This window comes from Narcine bancroftii, chromosome 4, assembly GCF_036971445.1.
Source record: "Narcine bancroftii isolate sNarBan1 chromosome 4, sNarBan1.hap1, whole genome shotgun sequence".
Classification (NCBI taxonomy): domain Eukaryota; kingdom Metazoa; phylum Chordata; class Chondrichthyes; order Torpediniformes; family Narcinidae; genus Narcine; species Narcine bancroftii.
This window is the reverse complement of record NC_091472.1, coordinates 70,998,124-71,009,580: the sequence shown is the minus strand read 5'-3', so window position 1 is coordinate 71,009,580 and position 11,457 is coordinate 70,998,124. Positions and strand designations below refer to the sequence as shown.

The window sequence follows — 11,457 nt, the reverse complement described above, 5'->3', positions numbered from 1 at the left end:
TGAACCTCAGCTTCTGCAGTTCTTGTGTTTCTCTGGACCTGGTTAATGGCCTGCCTGGTTTCCGGCACGTTAAAAAGAGTCAGGATATAAAGCTAATTTTATTGTCTGATAAAGAAGACAATTTCATTCCATAAAGGTACCATATCATCTATATTTCCAGTAGATTGTATTATAATTTCATTGATTTTTCTGGGCTTCCTGGATTATGCTGTAATTACAGCGAGCAATTGTCGGACAAGTTCTGGAACACAGTATAAAACTTATACTCCCACATTTGAATCGAATTCTTGATTGTCAAATGTAAAAAGCTTGCTTTGTTGGCTGTCCAGGCAAGTCAACTTGTTCAGTAGGCTATAACAAATATAACAATTAAAACAGATTGATTAATAAACAAATGAATAAATATAGTTTTGGCAGGGTACTGAAAATCTGTGGCAACTGACTAGCTGGAGTGTTCACGACATTTTCAATCTCTCATTGCTGCAGTTGGATGTTCCCACCTGCTTCAAAAGGGCATCAATTACACCGGTGTCCAAGAAGAGCAGGGCGAAAGTGCCTCAATGACTATCGTCCAGCAGGACTCAAATCCAATGTGATGAAATACTTTGGGATGTTGGTCATGACCAGAATTAGTACACACCTAAGTAAAGACCTGGGCCCACTACAATTTGCTTACTGCCATATTTTCTCCACATCAATCTCATTGGCTCTCCACTCAGCCCTGGATCACCCAGACAATAGTATCACACACATCAGGATGCTTTTCATCAATTACAGCTCAGCTTTCAACACAATCAAACCCACAGAACTGGTCAGAAAGTCATCAAATCCGGAACCTCTGCACCTCCCTCTGCAAGTGGATCCTTGACTTCCTCATCAGAATCGGAAATAACTGACGATCAACACAAATGCACCTCAAGGATGCGTGCTTAACCCATCGCACTAATCTTTCTATACTCACGACTATGCGGCTCAGCACAATTCAAGTACCATTACAAATTTGCCAATGACACTATAGTGATCAACAGAGTCACACTCAGCAATAAGGAAGCGTACAGGAGTGAGATAGATCAGATAGTTGAGTGAAAAAAACACACAAATGCTGGAGAAACTCAGCAGGTCAAACAGTGCCTTTATGTAGCAAAGGTGAAGATACATCACCAAAGTTTCGGGGCTTGAGCCCTTCATCAAGGTGTGTGAGGTCAGCTCGTTGAGTGAGGTCACAACAACCTTGCACTCAACATTAACAAAACTAAAAAAAACTGGAGAACACAAACCAGTCCTCATCAAGGGGTCAGCAGTGGAAATAGGAAAGAAATTCATATTTTTTGTGTCTACATCTCTGAAGACCTATCATGTGGCCTCCTTGTCGATGCCATCATGAAGAAGGCTCGCCAGCGGCTATACTTCGTTCAGAGTTTCAGGAGATTTGGTATGTCACCAGATAGAGAGAATATTAACTGGTTCCATCATTCTCTGGAATGGAGGTGTCAATTCACAGGACAGGAAAGGGCTACAGAGAGTTGTGAACTTGCCCAGTGCCATCATGGGCAATAGTCTTCACTCCATTAAGTACATCTACAAGAGGTTATGCCTCAAGAAAGCAGTCTCTATTCTCAAAGACCCTCACTACCCAGGCCTTGCCCTCTTCAGGCTACTGTACCTCCTTCATCAGGAAGCCTGAAGACCAACACCTAATAGTTCAAAAGCAGTTTCTTACCCTCTGCTAACAGATTTCTGAATGGGCAATGAATGGCAGAGACTACCTCACTTTCTTTCTTTTTTAAAAAAATGTAATTTATAGCAATCTTTGCACTTGTAACGCTGCTGCAAAACAACAAATTTCATACACCTTCATGACAATAAATTCTTACTCTGATAAGTAATACAAGGTATAGAGAAAAATGTCAAACCATACTAAAAGGTATAGATGAAAGTAAGTAAAACAAACAATGCAACAGCATCATCTTCAGCCAGTGAGAGATTCTTTTTTTAACAAATAGTTTTTATTCATAACAAATTATTTGCAGAGAGAAAAATGTTCAAAGTCTTGTTGCATCCTTCACGTCGTATCCATACATTTTGATCACTGTATTTTGTTACGTTAATTTCTAGGCTGAGGACCCTGTGATATCTGTCTCTGAGGATGACATCAGAACATCATTCAAGAGGGTGAACCCTCGCAAGGCGTCAGGCCTTGATGATGTACCTGTGAGGGTACTGAATATCTGCGGCAACCAACTAGCCAGAGCGTTCACAAACAGCTTCAAATTCTCATTGCTGCAGTCAGCATTTCCCACCAGCTTCAAAAGGACATCAATCATCCCAGTACCCAAGAAGAGTAGAGTGAGCTGCCTCAATGACTATCATCCAGTTGCACTACTGTGATGAAATGCTTTGAGAGGCTGGTCATGGCCAGAATTAACACGTACCTAAGCAAAGGCTTGGACCCACTACAATTCACTCCACAGCAGACTCAATATTGCTGGCTCTCCACTCAGCTCTGGATCCCCTCGAAAACACCAACTCATACATACATCAACTACAGCTCAGCCTTCAATATCATTATTCCCTCAGTGCTGGTCAAGAAAGCTACAAACTTTGGGCCTCTGAAACCCCCTCTGCCACTGGATCCTTGACTTTCTCATCGGAAGGCCACAGTCAGTTCAAATTGGAAACAACGTCTCCTCCTCACTGATCATCATCAACACAGGTGCATCCCAAGGATGGTGCTTAACCCACTGCTCTACTCGTTATACACCCATGACTGTGCGGCCAGGCACAATTCCAATGCTATCTACAAGTTTGCTGATGACACCACAGGTGTCGGCAGAATCACAAATGGCAATGAGGAAGCACCTCGCTGAGAACCCATTTAAGAGCCAAAATCAGCAGGAAAGAAACTATCCTCAAATCTGGAGGTTTGTAAGAATATAAATTTGGGTGACTGCATTTATTTTGTATATACCGTATATTTTGGTGGCCAAAATGACACTTGAAACACCCAAAAACACTCCAAAAAAGGGGATCATCCGATAGGCCAGATATTGTTATTTCTCCTTTAAACCCAACCTGATACTCACCTGCAAAGGGGAGAGATCTATCTCTACTAGACTTTTAGCAGGAGATTCGTTCGCCATTTTTGTTCAATTGGTGCACTTTCCTCCTCCAACTCGTGCATTTAGAGGGACGCATCCAAGCTGCAGGAAGTTCTCTCCTCTCCTTTATACCACGTTCAGGTGGCAACAGCTGCTGTTCCCAGCTCCCTCACCAAGCCACACAAACACAGGAAACTGCTCCACTTGCAATGTCTGACTGAATGACTGACTTGGACGAGAGCGAGTCTCTGCTCTGCACTGCCCCAACCCACAGGCGCGCGACTGGATGCAGGAGCACATGTGCGCATGCATGTGCTCCTGTGACAAAGTGGTGAGCTTGCACGGGATGAGCCGGTGCTGTGAGTTAGGATGTGACATCGACAGCACTGCCCATCTGCATTTTTTCTCAGCTCCTGTACTTTTTTCCAATTTTTAGTTCGTTTGGTATCATTTGAGCATATTTGTAAGGGTGTGGGGAAGGAGCAAGAGAACATGGTCTCCTTACTATTCCACAAAGATCATTCATGAATTGGAGGAGCGATACTTGATTTTCTTTCTGGGCACTCTTCAACTGGATGGCATTAACATCAACTTCTCCGGTTTCTGCTGGCCCACTCTCCATTCTCCTCCTCTTCCATTTCCTTTTCTTTCCTCCAGCTCTTCACCCTCTTCCCTCTCCATTCAGAGAGCCATCCCTCCTTCCCCTGCTCTTTTCTTCATTGCCCTTCCTTCCTTATCCACCTTTTACCTCCTGCCTTTGGGACTGTGCTCTTCCTCCTGTCCCTTCCCCCCCACCATTTTGTTTGGTCGCCTGCCAACATTTGTTCCATACCAAGGTTGAATTGTAATCATTGGTTACATATCTTTACCTTTGCTTCATAAACTACACTGTTGGACTGGCTGAGTTTCTTCAGCATTGTGTTTTTACTTCAACCATAATGTCTGCAGACTTTCGTGTTTTACTTTGGTCTCCTGCAGAACTCTGTGAAACCTCTTCAATGGATGCCTTCCCTGAAGAAGTTCTTCTTTGCTCTCTGAAGCGAATTCCATGGGATTCTCTCTCACTGCTCCCCATCTGTAATCCCTGCTGCTCTCAAACTCCATGACCACGTATACACCCAGACTCGATTGCATATACACCCAGACTCGATTGCACAGCTACTTTGCCTTCCTTGCTACTTGCCTCTGCTGCCAGATGGTGCCTTGTGGTTCCCAATGACTCAACTATGACCCCAAGCCTAAATCCGAGCTGCCTGCTTACCAGAGCTCCCAACGTCTCACTGCGAACTCTCAGGCAACAGCTTCCAACGCCAACTCTCACTACATGGATCCTGTTGACGTGGACACTTTCCTCAATCCCAACTTCTCTGCTGGATCCCATTGTAACATTCCCCCCACCACCAATCCTTACCCTTCTTCTTCCCTATCTCCTCTGAGCTCCCCACTTCTTCCCATTCCCCAACCCTCAGACCCTCTCATCTCCCCTATCTTCCACTTCCCTTCTCTGACCTCCCCTATCCCCACCTCCCCCCCAACTCTCCATCCCCTTCTGAACTCCCCAATCCTCCCCCTCCTCCTCTGACCTCCCCAACCCTCCACTTCAACCCTCTGAACTCCCCACATCCACCCTCTGACTTCCCCTACTTTCCATCTCTACCCTCTGGCCTTCCTAACCCCCCATGTCTCATCAAAACCATCCACCAAACTGACTCCCACTCTGCCCACTGCTTGGTCTTTACCATCCCCTCTGACCTTTCCCTTCTCTGAGACGGATCGCTTGGTCCTCAGTCGAGGCTTTACCTTTGTTCCCCACCACCCACACCTTAATGAAATCTGCATATAACACAATGCTGAAATCTTCTTCCATCACCTTCGTCTCCAGGCTTACTTCCATGACCGCGATTCTCACACCCCCCCCCCCCACCCAAGGCTCCCTTGTCCTGTTTCAACCCTTCTTCCTCCTCTTGGACAACTTGTCTTGGCCAGCTTCCTGGTCTGGATCTTTTTATTTCCAATTGCTGTCAAGACAACACTCCCTTCTCTTCTCCTAATCTCACCTCCTCCGAATGCTCTGCCCTCCACTCTCCCCACATCAATCCCAACCTCACTATCAAAACCCACAGAAGAGGATGGTGCTGCTGTGGTCTGGCGCACTGACCTCTATCTTGCTGAGAATCAGACGACAGCTCTCAGACACCTCCTCCAATTTATTCCTTCCATAGGTCCCGACCAAAGCAAATCACGCCACCATCCCAAACCATTTCTAACCTCATCAACTCTGGTCACCTCCCTTCCACGGCCTCCAATCTCATTGTTTCCAAACCTCGCATTGCCCATTTCTACCTCTTATCCTAGAAACATAGACCCAATTATCTGGTAGACCCATTGTTTCCATTTGCTCTTGCCCCACCAAACTAGTATCATCTGACCTTGACTCCATCTTTGGTCCAATCCCTCCACACCTACATCCATGATACCTCACATGCCCTCCATCTCTTCAATTACTTCCAATTCCCTGAATTTGACCACATCATTTTCATGATGGGTGTCCAATCCCTTTACTCCTCCATCCCCCATGCAGAAAGCCTCAAAGTCCTTCGTTTCTTTGTTGACAAGAGACCAACACCCTCCTCCACCTGGCAGAACTTATTCTCACGTTTAATAATCTCTCCTTTGACTTATCCCACTACCTTCAAATCAAAGGAGTAGCTATATGCACACACAAGGTCCCAGTTATCCCTACCTTTGGGCTTTGTGGAGCAATCCATGCTACAAGCCTACACAGGCAAGGCCCCTTGACCACATCAGGGCTGCCTCATGCACCTGTACTGAGCTTGGCAACTTCATTCACATCACTGCCAACTTCCACCCGATCTCAAATTCACCTGGTCCATCTCTGGCAACACTCTCTCCTTTCTTAATCTCTCTGTCTCCATTTCAGGAGACAAGCTGTCCACTTGATGTATGTTACAAACCCAAAAACTCCCACAACTACCTTGACTACACTTCTTCACATCCCAGTCCCCTGCAAGGATTCTATTCCTTTCTTGCAATTTTTCTGTCTCCTCCGCATCTGTTCCCAAGATGAGGTCTTCCTGTCCAGATCATCTGAAATGTCTGCCTTCTTCTACAAACTTGGCTTCCCCTCCACCACCATCCATTCAGCCCTTACCTGCACCTCCTCCATTTCCCATTCAACTCCCCTGGCCCCCTCTGCCCCCAGACATCATAAAAACAGGATTCCCCTTGTCCTTATCTATCACCCCACCAGCCTCTGCATCCAACGCATTATCCTCCATAATGTCCACCACCTGCAACAGGATCCCACTACCAGGCATATCTTCCACTCTCCTCCCCTCTCTACCTTCCGTAAGGACTGCTCCCTCCATGACTCCCTCAGCCATTCATCCCTCCCCACCAATTGCCCCCAAGCATATTCTCCTGTTGCTGCAGAAAGTGCCACACTTGCACCCACACCTCCTCCCTCACCACCATTTGGGGACCTTTCAAGTAAAGCAACACTTCATTGTGTATCCATAGGAGTGATCTACTGAATCTGATGGTCCATTTGTGGCCTTCTCTAGATCAGAGAGATTGGACACAGAAGGTGCTTCACTGAGCATCTTCACTCTGTCTGCATCAGTGACAGGGATCTCCCAGTGGTTGACCACTTTAATTCTGTGCCCTACTCCTATACTTACATTTCTGTCCATGGCCTCATGTATTATCCTACCAAGACCACCCATAAATTGAAGGAGCAACACTTGATTACCTGCCTGGGCACTCTCCAACCAGATGGCATTACATCAACCTCTCTGGTTTCTGCTCACCTACTCTATTTTCCCTCCATTCCTTTTCCCTTTGTTTTCTTTCCTCCAGCTCTCCACCCCCTTCCCACTCCATTCACAGAGCCATCCCTCCTCCTCCTGCTGTTTGCTGGTGTGCCCTCCATCCCTCATCCACCTATTACCTCCTGCCTTTGGGACTGTGCTCCTCCCCCACCCCTCCCTCCCACAATTTTGTTCGGGGGACCTGCCAATGTTCGTTCATACCTTAATGAAGGGCTCAAGTCCAAAACGTTGGTTATGTGTCTTTATCTTTATTTGACCTGCTGAGTTTCTCCAATATTGTGCTTGACTACTTTGGCTTCCTTGTGACTTGCCGCTCCTGAACCTTGCTGTCACCTGCTGATTATGCATCGAAATATTGGAGCTCCAGCACATTTTGGAATGCCATACAGTAAATTTCCCTTACTCTTCAAACCATGATATTAATTGATATGTACAGGCAGTGCAGAGAAACCCAGGACATCAGGGTCTGTTTTACCTTTTATTTTATTTAGTCTTATCAAATGCATCTGTGTTGTCCACTTTGCTGATAATGAAGAATTATATGAAACTATAATTCATATAATGAAAAAATCTCATTAAATTGTGAATTAAAATTAATGATTGGATAGAATCACCATGCCTCTGTACTGTTCAGTATTTTGTTAACGCTATGTTAACCATTTTGCTTGTTAAATCCTATTTTGTGCTGTGAATTAAATGTTGCTGCTTCAGTTAAAAATAACTAATTAAATCAAAACTTGAAAGATTAAATTCAAGATTCAAGATTATTTTATTGTCCTGTAATAAAACATAAAATTAAATTTTCTTTAGTCTACCCTAAGACAGACAAAGATTTGTTATCAGCATAAATTGTGCAGTGCCCTTCATAACCAGAGAATGAGAAGCAAAAGAGAGTCCCCCTAGAGTCACTGAATGTGCATGACTTCACCTTCAGTGCTCCTGCAGCCTCTGCAGCCACACAGCCTTGAGTCCAAACCATCAGCTCCAGATGCACACCTCTGACATGATCAGGAAGCCTATGGCACCCTCTACCAATACCTGGTACTGCTTCAGCCAGTCACAAGCCTGTCTCAAGCAAAGAAGGAAATGGAAATTTCGTTTTCAAAACGATGACGTCCCCATCTGACACCTTACATCTGTCTTAATTCAGGCATAATGTAGAAGGATGGCAAGACAACATGCTCAAAACCTGCAGTGGAAATTCAAGTTCAAGTTCCATGTGACAATGTCCCTGAGATTAGAGGTAATGCTAATTTATACCAATGTCCCCATTTGCATGGCATGGAAAATCATTGGATTCATTAAGCAATAATTGAGTTTATCTTTTAATTTATACAATTGGATGAAAATAAACTTGAACCTAATTCCATAATCTCTCCACAAACTTGCCTTCCTTCTTGGGTGGTATTTTATATCATATAAATAATGCTATAAACATGTCATTTGCCTGACATAATGAAACACGTGAATACAAGTTACCAGTGGAATACCTCTACGTTCCACTTTCGGCTAATGAGGGTGAAGCCATGAAGGAGCTTTATGGTGCCATCTGTAGAGCCCAGACTTCCCACCTTGACGGTGCCATGATTGTGGCTGATGACTTCAATCACACCAACCTGAAATCAGTCTTAACATGGTTTCAACAGCTTGTGAACTTCACCATCAGTGGAGAGAACACCCTGGATCGGGTGTACACCAACATCCCTGGTGCGTTCAAGGCTGCATCTTTCCCCCATTTCAGATCACATATCCATCCTGCTAAACCCAGACCACTGGCAAAGCAAATTAGGTCACTTCGCAGGGAGATCAGGATGTGGCCAGAGGGGGCCACAGTATCACTGCAAGATTGCTTTGAGAACACGGACTGGAGCTGTTGCAGGGAGGGGGCCACCTACAATGATCATGTAAACATTGGGGAGTACACGAGCTCAGTGACTGGCTACATCAGCAAGGGCATTGAGGATGTCATCGAGATCAGATGCTTCATAACCAGGGCTAACCTGAAACCATGATCAGATGCAGAGTTGCGAGCCCTTCTCAGAGCTCGAGATGCTGCCTTCAGGACAGGGGATAGGATGGTATTAAGATCAGCCAGGGTTGAACTCTCCCGTGAAATCCAGAGGCAAAGTTGATCCATAGTTAAGTGTGCTACACCAGTGACATGAGGCACATGAGGAAAGGGATCAAGACAACAACAGATCACGGCCATTTTATGAATTAAGGACAATGACAACTCCCTTCCGGACAGACTGAACATCTTCTATGCACAGTTTAATGTGAAGAACAGGATGATGCCAAAGAAAGCTCCATGTCGCCTTGATGAATGAGCTCCCACATAGCCACGGCTGAGGTGAGGAGAACCTTATCCAGGGTGAACCCCGACAAAGCAGCGGGACCAGGCAAAGTACCTGGTCAGGTACCGAAGGACTGTACTGACCAATTGACGAAGGTCTTCATGGATATCTTCAACACCTCATTGCAGCAGTCCATCGTTCCCGCAGGGTTGAAGATAGCCACCTTCATCCTGGTACCCAGGAGGGCTACAATAACAGGCCTCAATGATTACCACCCTATGGCACTGACCTCCACCATTATGAAATGCTTTGAGCGTCTAGTGATTGAACACACCTCTCAGAGGGACTGAATCCATTTCAATTCACCTACAGAAGAAAGTATTAGTTAAGTTGGCCTGTATTTTTCCCAGTGTAAACCCTACTTGTAATAGGTGCAAAGTTGAGGCAGCCACTTTAACTCATATGTTTTGGTCATGTTCAAAACTAGATAATTTCTGGAAAGGTGTCTTTGAAACCCTAACAAAATTTCTAGAATTAGAATATCAGCCAAATCTATTAACAGCTATTATTGGAACCATACCAGTGGAGACTGGGCATGTGCCTGTCTCCTGCACAGTGAATAATTGCCTTTTCAACATTATTGGCTAGAAAAGCCATATCACTGTACTTAAATGGAAGGATCCTAACTCGCCTACTCGACTTCAATGGGTGTCTGCTGTCATGTCATGTTTACGTTTGGAGAAAATTAGGAGTCGGACATTTGATACATCTTTTAAATTTGAAGAAGTTTGGTGCCTTTATTCAATATTTCCATATAGTTTAAGAATCAGAATTTTATACTGGATTCTCTCCTAGTTCCTTATGGTAAATTTGGTTTTAACTAGGAAACCGAGCCTTTCCTCCATTTTAAGCGAGAATGAAGACCATTCTCAGCAACCAGATTGTTGATATCCCTGACAGTGTTGATGTGACTTTAAAAGGCCGTACTGTCATTGTGAAGGGGCCCCGAGGAACATTACGAAGGCAATTTAATCACATCAACTTGGAGCTCAGCCTTCTTGGCATCAAGAAGAAGAAGCTTCGAGTTGACAAATGGTGGGGTAACAGGAAGGAGCTAGCAACAGTCCGGACAATCTGCAGTCATGTTGAGAACATGATCAAGGGTGTCACTGTAGGTTACCGTTACAAGATGAGGTCTGTGTATGCTCATTTCCCTATCAATGTGGTTGTTCAAGATGCAGGATCTCTTGTAGAGATCCGTAACTTCTTGGGAGAGAAGTATATTCGTAGAGTCCGTATGAAGCCAGGTGTTTCATGTATTGTTTCTCAGACCCAGAAAGAAGAACTTGTTCTTGAGAGAAACGATATTGAACTAGTATCAAATTCTGCTGCCTTGATCCAACAGACAACAACAGTCAAAAACAAGGATATTCGAAAATTCTTGGATGGTATTTACGTCTCTGAGAAGGGTGCAGTTGTTGAGACTACAGCTTAGACGTAAAAGATTAAAGCTGCTCTCATTCAGCAAGCAACCACAGTGAAGAAGAAGGATATTCGTAAATTCCTGGATGGCATCTATGTGAGTGACAAGGGGACAGTTGTACCACAGACTGGAGAGTAATATTTGATGATGGATATGTTGGGGAAAAAAATGATTATAGCAGTTCAATTAAATTTTAATGACAAAAAAAAACTAGTAAACCGTTTGTTTTCCTACTTTACTCTCAGAATGGATTGCCCAGTCCCTCTTTCTTTTCTTATTTTTGGATTAGTGAGAGGGGATTTTGTAATAAAAATTATTTTTTTCTCTCTTTTTTCTTTTGGTTTTACAAGAGGAGAAGAAATTTATGGTTAATATATATTTTTAAAATAGTAATATGTTCTTTTTCTTATACACTTGTAAATACATGAATGTAATGTAACTTTACTCTTGTATATATGTTCACTATAAATCAATAAACAGATTGAAAAAGAAAGAAGAAACTGTTCCACAGACCATGGTAGAGCCTTGACGTTAGACTGCTGTTCATTGATTTCAGTTTGGCATTTAATACAATCATTCCCCAGAGGCTGATGGAGAAGCTGTCCTCACTGGGACTCAACACCCCTCTCTGTAATTGGATCCTGAACTTCCTAACGGAAGTCTATCCAAGTAGGTAGCAGAATGTGTCATTCTGAGTACTCGTGCATATTAGGGCTATATGCACAGCCCGT

At 44.2% G+C, this 11,457-nt stretch overlaps 1 pseudogene; it reads left to right on the top strand.

Moving 5' to 3' along the window:
* The first annotated feature begins 10,158 nt into the window (after positions 1-10,158).
* Positions 10,159-10,758, top strand: LOC138759868 (large ribosomal subunit protein uL6 pseudogene; annotated as a pseudogene).
* Positions 10,759-11,457: the final 699 nt, after the last annotated feature.